A 15,911-nucleotide genomic window follows, 5' to 3' on the forward strand; every position below is an offset into this window, starting at 1 on the left:
TCTCACCTATGCATAACTAAATTGGGACCTGTTAAAATAAATAAGAATGAAAGTGGCAAAAGTGAAAAAAGAAGCCTGAGGATTAGAATAATGGAATTTATATTGATAAGAGGGAGGCCAAAGCAGGTCGACATCCATGATGTCAAGTGCTGGACAAGCAAAGGGGCAGAGACAGTGACAAAATGGAGCAGTCAGAGCAGCGCAGCTGGTGTGAAGGCAAGTCCAATGATAACACTGACTAATAGTTACTAATGTATTTCAAAGACAGAAATGAGAATGATGATTCACCTGTTATGGACATATCATCTATCAGTGGAAATTGCCCTTAGCAATTGACAATGCTGTCAGTATGTCATCTGCTATTGCTTGGCTTGGGAAGGAGGCAAGAAAGAGTAATAAAGGACAGCCCAGGAGCTGATTTGGTATTCTGGAAAGAGTTCTTTGGACTAGGAAAACTAAAATTTGGTATTTAATCTGTAAATTAAGGCAGCAAAATAATATTAAACATGGGGTCCTACAGTGTCTCCTGGTTCATCAGGAAATTCATGTCTTACGGACCCATATAAGCACCTTCCTATGGGCATTTATCGCTGGTACTTGATGAAAAAACCTTGGTTTATTCCACTCAGTCATTTGAACAGTAATATTTTCTTTCAAGCAGAACATTTATTGTACATGTAAGAGAACTTACACTGCCATTTATAGATTTAAAGAAGAGATTTTCTCCTGGAAACACAAAGCACACTGTTTTAACAGCATTAGAGAGCAATTTGGGCAGCTGGCGCCCATCTTATTTGTTTTATAGATAAGTCACCTTTCACATGAAAAAAAGAACACCTGTGGTTTTATCTACGCAGAACAAGTAAAACAAATAGCAGTACTGTATTAGAACTGACTGCTTTGTGATTTACTTAGGAAATGATCTCCATGCATTATTATTATTTATATTGCACTATAATGCAGGAATCCTGTAATGCTAGGTATTAAATAAAGAAAAATCTGCCTTGCTCCAGAAGTCTTATGCAGTCAGACCATGGCTATTGTGCTCATGAACTAGTTAGAGAAGTTGGACACCGTTGCCTGGAGAAGCTTTTGTTTCACCATTGAAGGGGATAGGAGTAGGGGGGCAGGGTTAACTTTTAAATGCTGGACAGTTTTGTTGTATATCCTGACAGAAAACTGGATCAAGAAAAGTCTCCCACTTTTGAACTTATCTGGATGCTGTTGCCAAGTAGATAAATTATATAGGACAGTGTCCTTCATAGTATGTAATAAACAGCCTCACTGTAGGATAAGATCAGAGTAATGGACCATTGCAATTAAGTACAGATCTCCTGCTCTAACAAAAAGAGCAAAGGTGAAACAAAGACATCAAATTCAAAGCTGAAAACACCAAATATTCAGCTATGTGTTCTTTTTATTAGCCTTACACAATATGACTAATATAGATGGAAATATCAGATGATGTATAGGCACAATCACTTGACATAGGCTATTACATCATTATTGGTGTGTGATGAATTCCAGTGGCTCAGAGAAGAGGCTGTGTTGAGTTTAGGAATACATGGCTCTGCTGAACTATGTAAGTAGAGCTATAGCACATGCAAGAACAAACAGTTTCTGAATACTCAACAGCCTCATGAATTTCCTCCCATTCCTAGTGCCCACCACAACCGAGCCAACTTTTTCACTGTGCAGAAGACTCTACCAGCTAGCAACAGCTCTTTCTCAGTACCGCAGATGAGTACCATAAGGGCCTCCACATGGAACCCTACTAACCACATCTACTACTTCTTTCCTTGTTTCTCTTTTCTTTCCCTATAGAAAGGTAAAGGATGAAGGGATTAGTGCAACCTCATTCACCTGTACAGAGCTGCTGCCCTTGCTTTCATACCCTTTCTGTCAATATCTATCCTTCATCATTCAGTATCTCTTCAGCTTTAATGGAACTTTTGTGACCTCCCCTTGCTGTATCACTACTTAATAATAGCAATATAAATTTGTTCAGAAGCTCATTTTTGGTAGTGGGATTAAACAAATAGAAAGAAAGTCACTCTACTTGTGAGCCTGTAACTGGATATCAGCAGGTTCAATGAATGTCAGGGATATAACACAACCTGGTGAATCTGATGAATTGCTGCAGATTACATGCTAATAAGTTGTTGGCCCTTGGAAGCAGTAGAATTGCTTCTGATAAAGTTCTTTACAACACCAGACAAAATATCATTAGGAAAATCAATAATCATATATTAAAAAAGTTGACTCACACAACAGCAACAGGTTCTCTAGCTAAAGACCAGTCCACACCAGGAAACAGCCTCTGTCCAAAAGACATTTGTCCTTTGTTGGCTAGTCCTTAATGAGCCCGGTGGGGGGAGGGGGGGAGGAGAGAGACTCCTCGGTCCACTCCCTCAGTCATGTGGGAAGCACAGGTGAATTGCTTGCACCTAAGCTCCCTGGGCAAGCCACCCCCTTCATCAGGTGCTCAATCATCAGTTCAGGCCGTGACATAACAGTTCCCTTACATATGTTTATACTGCTTGGGTGGTTGATGGACAACTAGAGCAGAAGTATGCAGGAAAAGAGAAGTTACAAACTGCTTAGTGATGACCAATGAATGACATGGCTTTGTAAGCCACCTATCAGAGATAAATGCCCTAATGAGGTGACAGTAACTCTAATTATCAGTGGAAAATGGCCAAATATCAGAACTCTGGTGGAGCAGAGAGACTCCAACAGTCTTATATAAGCCCAACTTACATCTGCAATAAGAAAAAAGTTATATTCTGTACTCAACAATGTTTAAAATAGTAATCCAAATCAATCACTTGAAGCCTGCAAAGATACTGGATTGAGACCACGAGTTCACCTATTATTTTTTCCACATAGAGAAAATATGAAGTGAAATGTGCAGAGAACTTACACATCCAGAAGATGCCTCTTAGAGACAAGTTTGACAATAATTAACAATGGTTGCAGTCAGAAATATCAGGTCTGAGATTTGAAGCCTTAATTTTTATTTTTTTCTTTAACTACTCTGAATTTTTCACAAAGTTTAGCTTGAATTTTTATTGAATATGGCAAGATGGAATGAACAATACATTTTTGAATCAATGAAATAACCCATCTTATTTCAACATCATTAGACTTTGCAGTTGATATAATTTTAAATATTTATTTTTAATCGATACTTGTTGCTTGATGGCAATACTTTAAATTATTGAGGCCTGACAGCGTTTTTTAAATAATTGATCTAAGTATGTATTGGGCACAGATGGACCCAAAAGACACAAACATATGAAAAATTATATGAGGCCTTTGACAACAGTGAAATTAAATTAATAACAAAATTGGATTGAGTAAATCAATTGAGTAAAATGACAGGAAGGTTGCGTAAGAGAGCTGGAATTGAAGGAGTTTCACAGTAATCAGTTTCTGCAGTGCAGCTGCTACATGTTTGTGTAATAACAAGAGCTGATGAGCAGCTAATTTGTATGAAACTGGAAGCAAGTTTAATGTTTGGATTAGAGCAGGAGTGTGGATGAGCTACATGCTGGAATTTCTCAAAGCTATTAATGATGAGTTTGGCAGATAAGTATGCTGCCAGAAAGAGCTGCTGACAGAGTAATGGAAAACTCAAAGACCACATTTCTTTCTCTAACCTTATGCCCCTCCTGTGGCTTCTAATGCCTTTTATTTATTTTTATTTTTATTTCAAAATAGCAAGAGAAGGTGGGACTACAACACTGTGTTGAACCCGACCAACCCTACTCCTTTCAATCCTTGTCAAGACAGACACCTGCGCTAGAGCAATGCGCTACCAGAGCTGAAAGTTCGGAAAAAAAACAAAACCGACTTCTCTTGGATACATTTGTATAAGCTGCAGGTGCTCTGGCACGTTTTCTCTGCTGAGAGCATACAGATTTAACAGCAGCTACTCCTCTTACAAATATGGCAGTATCAGTAAGTGTTCCATCAACAATTTTGTTAATTTTGCACCAGTCTTATAAATGGCAGCAAAACTTTTTATTCTCTGTGTCATCTTTTCTTTCATTCAGTAAGAATACTTCTGTTTCTTGGGATACGCATTTTCTTATACATGAATTTCCCTTTCTAATACTGCAGCATGGGAAATGGTATGGTATTGAATAGAAAAAAAAGTTAGGAAATGTTTCATTAGATGCACATGGGCTCTATGCACTTGTGCTGTCCATAACTTCTAGTCCAACAGAGCTTTTTAGAAATGTACGTATTTTAAGTCAACAAGGTCCCATTTATTTTAACAGCACACACACATGGTTAAATGGGAAAGCACAGATGAGAATGATACCTACCTCATGAATGCTGGCTATTTCTGTTCATAATCAATTCATAGTCATCTGATGTAAGCTTTTTGATGGCAACAAAATGCTCATTCCAGTCCAACAGATTTTTGAAAAGCGTAAGTTAAGGGGGACCTGTAATCACTAATGGAAATGTGGTGCAGCCAGGTTACAAGCATAATTGCAGGCAGGGCCATGTGTAGGGGAACCAGTCCTTTGGCACTGCAAGCTGCAGACTTGGAGCTGCTCTTGCTTCATGAGAAAGTGACTTATGTGGGCCTTGCCAGCTGGACGGATTGTAAAGCTCTGGAGTTGATATAAAAGGAAAATTGATGTATTATTCTTCTTCTCACACTGTGTTGTGGTACTAAACAAATAACAGAAATCATTAGAGCAGGAAATTTGGACATAAATAGGATTTTGCATATAAGTATATGCAAACCTAGTACATGAAAGACTAATAGTTTATTAGTCATAAAATGCGATAAAATAGATTTTTAAAAAGTTTAAATCTCTTAATAGAAAAAGCAGAGAGTCAGAGGATCAGAGCCCCATTTTAAAGGCTACAAAGTACCATAGCACTAAGGTAAGTCAATGCAACCTACCACCTCCACTGGAATTTCAGCAAATTAAGGCATTGCTTATTTTCCTCTGTGATCCCATCTATTCCTCTCTTAAACACTGAAGAACAATGTGTCAGAGCCAGCTATGTTCATTGCCTGCTCAAGTTTAACTTCTGGTTCTGGTATCCCCATAACTTCCTCACTTTATACATACAGGACAGGAAGATTCCTTATGTGCAGCTCGTCCTGTGCTTAACCCCCTTCCTAAGCATCTCTTCTGACCACTGCTAAAGGCAAGATACCAGCCAGCTGCCTGTTCTTATTTAAGTCAGGAAGTCCTAAGCCAAGAGTATGAAGCTCCATCCTGAACTCAATAGCTAAATTCTCATCTCTGCCAAGGAATGAACAAAGAAATGTTTTTCCTTGAGATTTCACAGTTAAAGACATTTAGCAATATTAAAGCTTCTAATTTCCACTCCATGCCAACCTGATCAATGAAGATGCATTTTTACATTTGTGTAAAAAAATTTTGGAACTGACAGCTCAGATTTTATTGGCTACATTATTTGAGAACAATTTGTCTCTTGTATCATCACCTCTAGTCAATTATGTATATTTATTGCAAGATGTCAGGCAGTAGTGATCACTGGGTAATACAGAAACTAGAGACAGGCATATGGTTCTGATAATCCAAGATGTGAATCCACATAAAAATGTTCTTCCTTGAATTCAGCCCCAAGGCTTATATATTCCCTTGAACTAAAATATCCACTCCGTTATTTACTGCACTACTTAAAAAAATGGCTTTCCTATTTTTAGAGAGCCTCATAAATGGCATACTTTGTTGCGCAATGTACTAGCTTGTGTGCCAAACCATATATCACTACACTTACCAGATGTCAGAATTTAAAGCAGATCCTTACTTTTTCTTCATCCAAAGACAGAAAGAAAACTGGCAGTTCATGCCACTGAGTTGAACTGCATTTTCTGATTCATTTCATTGTGACTGCAGCAACTTGTTGGTTATTAAGGCTCAGTATAATTATCTGGGCTGGGTTCTTTTGGGTTTTAACCTTCTGTCCCATACTGTTATTATTATTTCCAAAATACAATGATACCTGCCTTCAAGGATGCCTACATCTTAAGGAGACGCACAACCATATAGAATCACAGTGTGGGTGAGGTTGGAATGGACATCTGGGCCCATCTGGTCCAATAACAGCTCCAGTAGGGACACCCTAAGCAGGGTGACCGGGCCCACTTCCAGGCAGCTTTGACAGATCTCTAAAGAAGACACTCCATAGCGTCTCCTTACAAATTGCTCCAGTGCTTCGTCACCTGCACAGCACAGATGTACTTCCTGGTGTTCAGAGAGAACATCTCGTATTCCAGATTGTGCCCATTGCCTCTTGTCCTGGCACTGAATAGAGCCTGGTTCCATCCTTTTTGTACCCTCCTTTCAGTCATTTGTATACACTGATGAGATCACCCCAAGCCTTCTCTTCTCTAGGCTGAACAGTCCCAGCTCTCTTATCCGCTCCTCATAGGAAAAGTACTCCTGCTCTTTAACTATCTCTTTGTTGGACTCTTTCCTGTATGACCATATGTCTCTTGTACTGGTGAGCCTAGAACTGGACACAGTATTCCAGATGTAGTCTCACCACATTTAAGTAGATGAGGAGTCTAGAAGCTCTGAATGCATAAGGTCTCCTCATATGAACCTATTTGGGGTCCCTGGGAGTAAAACACTGTTTTTAAAAATTAAGTATGCAATAACAATTCATCTCTATTGTGACACCAGATTATCTGTGTGTGTGTGTGTAACCACAGGTGTCTGGGAGAAGGGCAGGGAGAAGGAAAAGACTAAATGAAACTGTGACTAAATGAACTAGATCAAATGAACAGATCCCTACCAACTTTACCAATACAAGCTTAAAATACTCTTGTTGAAACTTCAGCATTTACAGCTTAGAATTTATATTGCAAAGGCAGGTGTATATCATGCAAAAAATGGTTCAGATAGTGCTGCTGAAACAAAGCTCTACATGGCCCATCAAACTGCTGGGAATTCATCTGTGATCTGTCTTCCTGGAGTAAACCATAATGTTAATATACAACTGTGTATCCTTCAAGATCAGAATGTGCAAGCTGTACACTGATTGGCACCTCTGTGGTATTAAATGACATGAATCTCCTAGAAATCCTGATATATCTCGTTTTTGGGGGAATGGCTCACTCTCTGAGCTGAGATCAGATTAAGAAGAGTCATTTGGGAGTCAACTGAATTCTCTGTTTCTGAGAAGAAACAAAGAAAAACAAAATAGAAAATATAATGTGCATCTGTATGTGAAATAATTCTTTCTGAAGTGACAGCAAACACGGGGGACTTTGTTTCGAAACTGAATTCAGAGAAGTTTTAAAATAGAATGCCATATTGAGAGGTAAAGTTAAAATGATTGATTTCAATGATTGTCAAAAAGAGCAAATATTCTACAATACTACTAATCAAGTCTAATGCACTCTTATTACTGCAGAGATTCTGCTCTTTCACCTGTTTTGTTAAAGTCTACTCACCTTCTACCTCATCCAAAATTCTGCTGGCTTCTCACATAAGGTATATCATTCTTACTTCCCATAAGAACTAATAATATCACATGCCATCAACCATCTCCTAGGTCAGCTAATGATGGGTTGTATTTTTATGTATGTATTTTATTTATGTATGTATTTATTTATGTATATATTTATTTATGTTTGTATTTTATGTATTTCCCTATGTAGGGAAGCGTCATTTAAAATAAACTGCCCTGGAGGAAATTTTGTCACTTACACTGTGTGGCACCTGCCTTTGGTTTCTATGTTTCACAGCAAATGACAAAATTTTTGTCTGTTTATACAAGTTCACAGCCCAGAAGATCTGAGTTGAATTTAACACTGCATGAAGGAGGGAGACTTTACTTGTGTAGCTGGTTTGATTGTGGTGCAGGTTTTATATTCATGAATGACCTGTGTGGTGGCTTCAATGGTCAGACCCACCCCTCAGTCATGAGCCCACTTGAATACTGCATCTAAACATAGATGTCTTAATGTTTCATAGGCCCACTGAGCTGAACAGCTCAATCTTACATTCTCTGTCTAAGTCCACTTGAGCCACTTCAAGTTTTCCAGCCTTCAAGTGTTGCAGTTTTATTCAGAGAAACAGTTCTTGGGCATGTTCCACTGATTAGATTATGACCTACTGAAATAACTCATCTTTCCTACTTTCTGCTAATTATAAGGTTTCCTGTTGCTACTACTACATTTTCCTTGGGGACAAAAAAAAAAAAAAAAAAAAAAAAAAAAAAAAGGGATATCCCTAGTTCAGAATACAGTGAGGAATTTGTTTTACTTTGACAAATATAAAAGAATGAAATTTTTTTCCTCTTAATTTAGGAAATAATTTAGCAAAGCCTTAGGTATGCTGTACTAAAAGTACTCCCTGTTCACATGGGTTCAGAATCTGAGGCAAGCCCTGAAATTGTTTTTAGAGGTTAAGAGTGTAAAAATGCTAAAAACTCTCAATTTTCTTTACCCGTTAGTGGATTTTATTACTTCATGTACATAGGTTTTTACCTTTATTATTTTTGTTGTGGTTGAGGTTTGAGATTGTAATGGCTTATGAAATGGAAGAGATTGAAGGGATGAAGGAGACAACAGCAGAAAAGATTCCCATGTCCCGCAGCTATTCCAGATTACTAGATGGGACAAGATGCAACCTGTACAGAATGACAGGGAGACCGTGCACAAGACCATGGGAAGAGTTTAAGACAAATGTTCCACAAATGATGTAAAAATAGATCCAATACAAGAAATGAATTTTAACATGAACTGGCTTGAGATACAGGTTAAATTGGTCTTTTTCATGTATTAAGAAGAGTCTGAGAAAAAGACAGCGGTTTAAGGTGCAGGTTATGGAGGAAATCTATATATTTTTGTGTGAAACAGAACAAGGTTTTCACCCTTTATGAAGTGTTTTGAAAGCTTTTTATTCTTTCAGAAAAGGTATGAAAGCACAGTCTGTCTTAACCAAAAGCTGAGAAGCAAATAAAAAGAATCCCAATTCCTTCTCCTATCATCTATGAATTTCCAAACCTCTGTATGAGGAATACTAAAGAAAGAGTTTCTTAGCTTTGAGAATAATTCTAACTTTGTAAAAAAATGTAGAAGAAAAATGAAAAAGAATCCAGAGGGATTTAATATGTTTGTGTTTATGTACTCCTTTGACTTCCTTCACTAAACAGCTGTTTAACAACGGATAATGTGCTAGTAACAACAGATAGAATAACGTTCTCCCTATCGTTTATAATAATCACCCAACATCCCTTGTGCTACGAGTCATACCCTGAGACAGATACCTACCTAACAAAGCAGATAGGAGTCAAACCCTCAAGTACTTTGTAGCTAAAGCAGCACAGCATAGGATAGGACAGAGCCAGACCATGGTAGTCACCAGTAGTTAATAACCTCCCTGAGAGTTAAACGGGAATTACGACAGAATTGCACAAAGCTCATAGTTAGTATCTCCTAAGCATTTAATAGCTCATCTGAACCTAAAGAAGTACACAGGATTTTTTCTTTCCATGTGCCAGTTCATTTGTACTTTAGTCTTAATACACACAGGGATTTCAAAACCATGGTGCTAGCTGATATAACTTAACAAATTTTATAGCTGCATTCCAGTGGCCTATGGCTTAGGTTGTGTTTTTTGTTGTTGTTGTTGTGGTTTATTTTTTAATTATGTTTTTTACCCATTTATCTTTTTCTGAAGTCTTTCCTGATATTATGTTCCAGTAACGCTTAACCAGCCACTAGCTTTTGTTAGTAAAGCTAAAATGAATGACATTAATGTGAACAGCATGAAATATTGACCTACTTTATTAAATGAAGGAATAGGCCCTATAGGTCTGTTAGGTTGTCCAATTTACTCTTCCACTTAAAATTACTGATATTTCCTTACCATGATCTGTATATACAGGTTATGCTTAACTCTGTTTGAAAGTAACACAAATGTAATGCACAGTATGTTCTTATTCACTCCCTGTTCTGAATTACCAACAATTCAAGAAATAGCTAAAATTGATGGTTCCAAAAATTGGAAAAGGAAAGAAAAAATGGTACAAGGTGACAGATCATCATCTTGACACAATTAAATGCTACCCATGAAGCCAGTATGACCCAATGACATTTTTTAAAAGAAAGAACTATCCTCAGGCATTTTTCTGCTCAGGTAATTTTGCATGTTTCTCCTCTTCCTTGCTCTGTCCAATTTTAAAGGTCCAATCCTGATGGAATTGCTGAGCAGTCTATCATTGGTTTTAGCAGAACAGAAATGCTCTTTGCACCTCAGTAAGGTTTGCCGAGCACTGCAGAATTAGGTCAAACAATTAGTTGCTGTCAGGCAAGATCAAATGTCAAAGAAGTAGCCTTTGAAAGTTCACCTGCAGGTGACTCAGCTTCCTCTATACCTAAAAATGCCATTTAGTAAAGTTGCTTTTTCTTTTACAATAGTAATCAGGAGGTCCAAAATCAGATCAGGACCACATCATTTCAGAAATATTTTAGTGGTCTCTAAAGAGCTCACAGTATGCGGAGATTATAAATAGTAATGAAGAAGGTTTTCTCTCTGTCCCCATGGACTCCATGCAGAAGGGATGCAAGCAGATTGCCAGAGTCACAAAAATGACAGCAGCAGAGCCAAAACTCAGATCCGGGGTTCTCAAATTGAACAAGATTGCCTTTCTAATGAATTTTACAAGCAAACAAGACAAATGCAGGACTATCCTACTGAAACCCCTATATTTCTCCATATGAAGTTTAACAGCATAATGACAAAGAGTTACTCAGAAAAATCTACCCTAAAGTATCCAGTTTGGGGTACGAAGAAAAATCAACGCTCACCACCTCCAGCTATATATTCTGAAGAAAAAAAATCAAGCTAGTATTCACAGATGATTATTTTTTAATAGTTCTGGCCTCGAAGTAGCAGCTCCCATTCCCAATATTATAGGGAAGGAGGAAGGCAGAAACGTATCAATCACTCAACAAAGAGTCTTGTCAAAGAGTGGGCATTTTTCTTTTGTAGCATTTTCTTCACCGCAGCTGCCCACGTACAGACGATCAAGAGAAATCTCAGGTGTCCATCAGAATATTTTTTGTACTCTCTCCACTGTTAGTGCTCAAGCTTAATTTATTTGTCAAGTGCTTATTCGGAAGTAGGAAAACGGGGGAGAACAGGGAGGAAAGTACTTGTTTCATTGCAATGCTCTCCATCTCCCTGCTTTCAGTCAGCTTGCAAACATTTACATCAGATCTGCTGGATTCCCGCATCTTTTAGAATATTTTGTAATTAATTCAGTTTCAATATCCTCCTCATTTCCATACTTTTCAAATGTCATTTCATCTTTTTTTGATCTGCTTCCACTTCTTTACTCCCTTCTCCCTTTTTCCCTTCATGCTCTTTTTGAATTTTGAAATGGATTTTATTGGTTGATAGAGGCATTTGAAATGCTTTCAGAGGCTGGGCCTTGGAAACACAGGAGAGCAGACTGCTTAATCACATTTCTCACCTAGAACCTGTATAATAAGTTTGATACATAGAGTGTGAGGCTGCGGAGATACTCATGAAGACGAGCTAATGGACCTTGGCCAGCCTTAATTAGAGTTTCTAAGCCAACTCTTTTCCTCCTCTGGCCATGAGTGTGTCAGCCTATCAGTTTTATAACAGCTGCCAACCTCCTTGGACTAGTTTATCTTCATCTTTCCTATTTTGTGTGTTGACAGGGGACCAAAGGAGAGTTACTTAGCAGCAAAGGGTCTCTGCTTTTCAGAGTAAAAACTGCCTCTTCTCTACAGAGCCTGATCCTGCCCCAGGTTTGGTCATGCATGGCATGAGCTGCTGCACTCCCTACACGGTAACTGTACAGCACTTAAAAGAAAATCCACTGTCCTACTAAAAAGCCCCTAAACAGTCACTTCGGTCAATCCATTCCAGATGTGTTGGCCCCAACATGAATTATTTTTTTGTCAGAAGGGGGTGGAGTGAAACAACCTCCTTTCCTGTTTAAAACTAGTTCAGGAAGGTTTATCAATTGTATGTTTGTTTCCTGGTGGAAAGCTTCCAACCAGCTGTGCAACATGTAAATCAGAAAGTGCCTTCTCAATAACAAAGGCTTGCTCTGATCAGGATGGGCTGATAAAATTGCTTTCTGCCGGTGGACAAAGGACTCAGTTTTAGGTAGGTAAAAAAAATGTAAGTATTTATCTCCCTCTTTTGTTCTTTCTCAGCCAAAAGCATTTAAAGAGAGCCATCTGTTTCCTTGCCACATAAAGAAAAAAATTAGGGTTACTGGGCTCCTTGCTCATTCATCTGATTTTGCCTGGAGTGAAGTGTTAGAGAACTTTTCCCATTTGGGGGAAGGTTTCAGTTCTGCCACTGGCTACTGTAAAGGCTGCTGTTATATCCACCCTGAGGCTTGTTTGTCCCGGGGTTTTTATTTCAGCTAGATCTGCAAAAGAGTTCACACAATTCTAGTGCAAAATGGATGGGATTTCCTCGTTTTAGAATCATAGTTTATTATCTTCACCTGTTTATCCATTAAAGGGGAAAAGTCTCTCTCATCCTCTTGCCCTCTCCACAGCCCCAGAGAAAGTCGCAATCGTACCGTTAAGCCTCGAGTGCTTTGCATATGCAAACACAAACACAGTGCTTACAGGAAAGATTTTCGCTATCCATATGTTCATCTCCTTTCCTTTACCTAAACCAGACGATTACCTCAGCAGCTCAGCTGTGTTATTGAGACATTTCAGCGTGAAATTTGTTTTTCCTCACTAAACTTTAAGCGGAATTTCAAGTGCCAAGTCTCCAAAGCCAAGTGGGGCTATTAAGAGATAATTACTAATTATGCTAATTTGAGAAGTTGTGCTATTTCTTTCCCTGGTCATTTTATCTGCAGCTCTCCTGAGAGAACAGTCCCCATTCAATGTTAATAACCTTTTCCTGCTAAGCATTCAATGGAGGACAGTGTGTCCTAAACCTAGGAATATTTTACAGTTAATCTAGATATGTGGCTGTAAATTGGAAAGAGAAGCAAGTTGCACTAATGCTAATGACTTGCTTTATTAACTTTTTGCAGTGGCAGAAATATCTGATTCTTCTCCATTCATATATTGATACAGCCTTTTGGTGATGGTTTTATTTTAAATGAAAGAGTCCTTGGTGATTTGAAGTATTCAGTATACCAACGATACTTCTCATGGATCATTCTCTAATCTTATCTTTTCCAAACTCCCAGTATGGTAGATTAAAACAAAGAACAGATATGATTTGCATTTTCTAAATGTCTCATTTATTTTTGTGTTATTCATGTCAAAGTACAAAACATCTTTCCCACATTCTATACATGGCTTTATTTTTCTTTTTCAAGCAAACAGTTATTGAGTTGGTCACAACTGTATGTGCAACATACTGCCAGAATAATTGGCTTTATCATTATTTTAAATAAAATAATAACTTGAAGTTTTATTTGATATATAATTCCATCCCTGTTTTATGACAAAACAGAATTTTCACAGAATCATAGAATCATAGAATGGCCTGGGTTGAAAAGGACCTCAAATATCATCTAGTTTTATGAGCATGAGGAAACCTTGGTCGCCCACATAGGGTGGCAAAGGGCAGCTCCTGCCATGCTGACTTGTGCCATTATCCCACCTTGGTATGTCAAAGTAGCTCCGGGGAATAAGTGATGCAGGGACACACTCTGCTTACTTGTTAGTACAGCTTGAACACCATAAATATTCTATTGGGGACAGTGACATCTGAAAGCAGACGATGAAAACAGTCACAAGTGTGCACTTGCAGCAAGGAAAGATGAGGTCCAGCATGCAGCTGCAAGCTGCCTCTGCCCACAGCATCAGCACTAATAAGAACTGTTGCTGTGTTCCTGGAGTAAATAAACTCCTGTCCTCATTCAAGTTCATCATTTAGCTTGATATTTTGCTAAATTTTGCACCAGCAGGGTTTTTTAATGAGTAGAGTCCTACGAAACTCCTTTCTTCAAAGTCACCAGCACTGACCCAGTTCTTGGAGCCCTCTCCAAAGGCCAGACACTGTCCTTGGTGCATGTCAGGGCTCCCAGAAATAAAGTTTTGGCTGATCTTACCACCATGAACAGTAGCTTTATGTGCTTCAGTGAGCAAGTAATCCAAGTATATAGCTAGTTTCTACCTCACACTGACCACTGAAGACAGCAGGACATACATATCTTCAGCTACCCATGGGTAGCTCAAGAGAAGATTGCAGAAAATAAAGACCTAAATTAATTTTAGAGCAATTTTGGACTATACTGTAGACATTATTATTATTATTATTATTATTATTATTATTATTTTGCAATTTGCAGCATATACATTTAAGCAAAGATCACTTTCACACAACCAAATTAAAAACGAAGATCAAGTGACAGGAAAATAAAGCGTAGCTTTTCATACTTTTTCACCGCTTTTAAACCACATATAGGTCTACAACAAGAGGATGCATTTTATAAAAGGCAAAGGATGTAAATATTCAAGATCTTGAGTAACATCTTTTTCTGGAAATTGTAACACCCTGCCCTCAGTACACCCAGCATAGCTGTGGGAGGAATGCACTTCCATGAGATGTGAATTGGGACTTAAAATATGTCCTAGTAATAAAGGAAAAGTTAATTTCAGCACTACTGATTTCAAAATAGAACTTCCCTTATTAGAAATCTATTTTGTAGGTGTGAGAACCTGCCCCCAAGCCCCATAAGAACACCAGGCTAAACACATATGCTTCATGCTGATAGGGCTGGGAGCACCACTAGGCCACCTTGCCCCCATTATACCACCAGAAGAAAGAGGGTAAACAGCTGCAGGGCTCCTCAGCTAGCAGCACATCTGTAATCACTCCATGTGCAAGTGAGAGCACAGCAAGAGACTAGCTGTATTTGCACCATCTCATGACCACATTAACATTTCAGCAGCTCATCTCTCTCAAGCACCATCAACTCTTGAGACATTATGGGTTCTAAAGAAATATTTTGTTGCCCTTAAATTTAGCCTGAGTTGCATCAGTCAACAGCTCCTTCCTGATACACTGCTGCCCAAACACAGTCAACACAGTCAACAGCACAGTCAGCAGAGAGATGAGAGGCCATCCAAAGGGACCTAGACAGGCTTGAGCAGTGAGCACAGGTGAACCTTATGAGGTTCAACAAATCTACATGCAAGATCTTGCACCTGGGTCAAGGCACAGTCTCACTACCAACACAAGCTGGGGGATTAAAGGATTGAGTGCAGTCCTGCTGAAAAAGATCTGAGGGTACTGGTGGATTGGAAGCTGGACGTGAGCCAGCAATGTACCCTTGTAGCCCAGAAAGCCAACTGTATCCTGGACTGCATCAAATGAAGCGTGGCCAGCAGGCCAAGGGAGGTGATCCTGTCTCTCTGTGCTTGTGAGGCCTCACCTGGAGTACTGCATCCAAATGTGGAATCCTCAGTACAGGAGAAACATAGAACTCTTGGAACTTGTCCAGAGGAAAGAGACAAAAATGATCCAAGGAATGGAACACCTCTCCTTCAAGAACAGGCTGAGAGAGCTGGTGCTACTCAGCCTGGAGAAGAGAAGGCTCCGAGGTGACCTGATAGCGGCCTTTCAATAGCTAGAGGGAAGCTACAGAAAAGAAGAGGACAGACTCTTTAGCAGGATCTGTGGTGACAGAACAAAGGGAAATGACTTCAAGTTCAGAGAGTATAGATTTAGGTTAGATATGAGGAAAAAGTCTTTTATAGTGAGGGTAGTGAGGCACTGGAGCAGGTTGTCTAGAGATGTGGTTGATGCCCCGTCTGCGGAGACTTTCAAGGCCAGGCTGGATCAGGCCCTGGGCAACCTGATCTAGCTGTGCATGTCCCTGTTCATTGCAGGGGAGGTGGTCTAGATGGCCTTTAAAGGTCCCTTCCAACTCTA

General features: G+C 39.0%; 1 protein-coding gene across 1 annotated transcript in view; it reads right to left on the minus strand.

Annotated features, from left to right (window-relative positions):
• The window catches only part of ADARB2 (adenosine deaminase, RNA specific B2 (inactive)), a 299,619-nt gene that overhangs the window by 268,264 nt on the left and 15,444 nt on the right, over positions 1-15,911 (minus strand). The window lies entirely within an intron of this gene.

Source organism: Gallus gallus, chromosome 2, assembly GCF_016699485.2.
Source record: "Gallus gallus isolate bGalGal1 chromosome 2, bGalGal1.mat.broiler.GRCg7b, whole genome shotgun sequence".
Taxonomy (NCBI): Eukaryota; Metazoa; Chordata; class Aves; order Galliformes; family Phasianidae; genus Gallus; species Gallus gallus.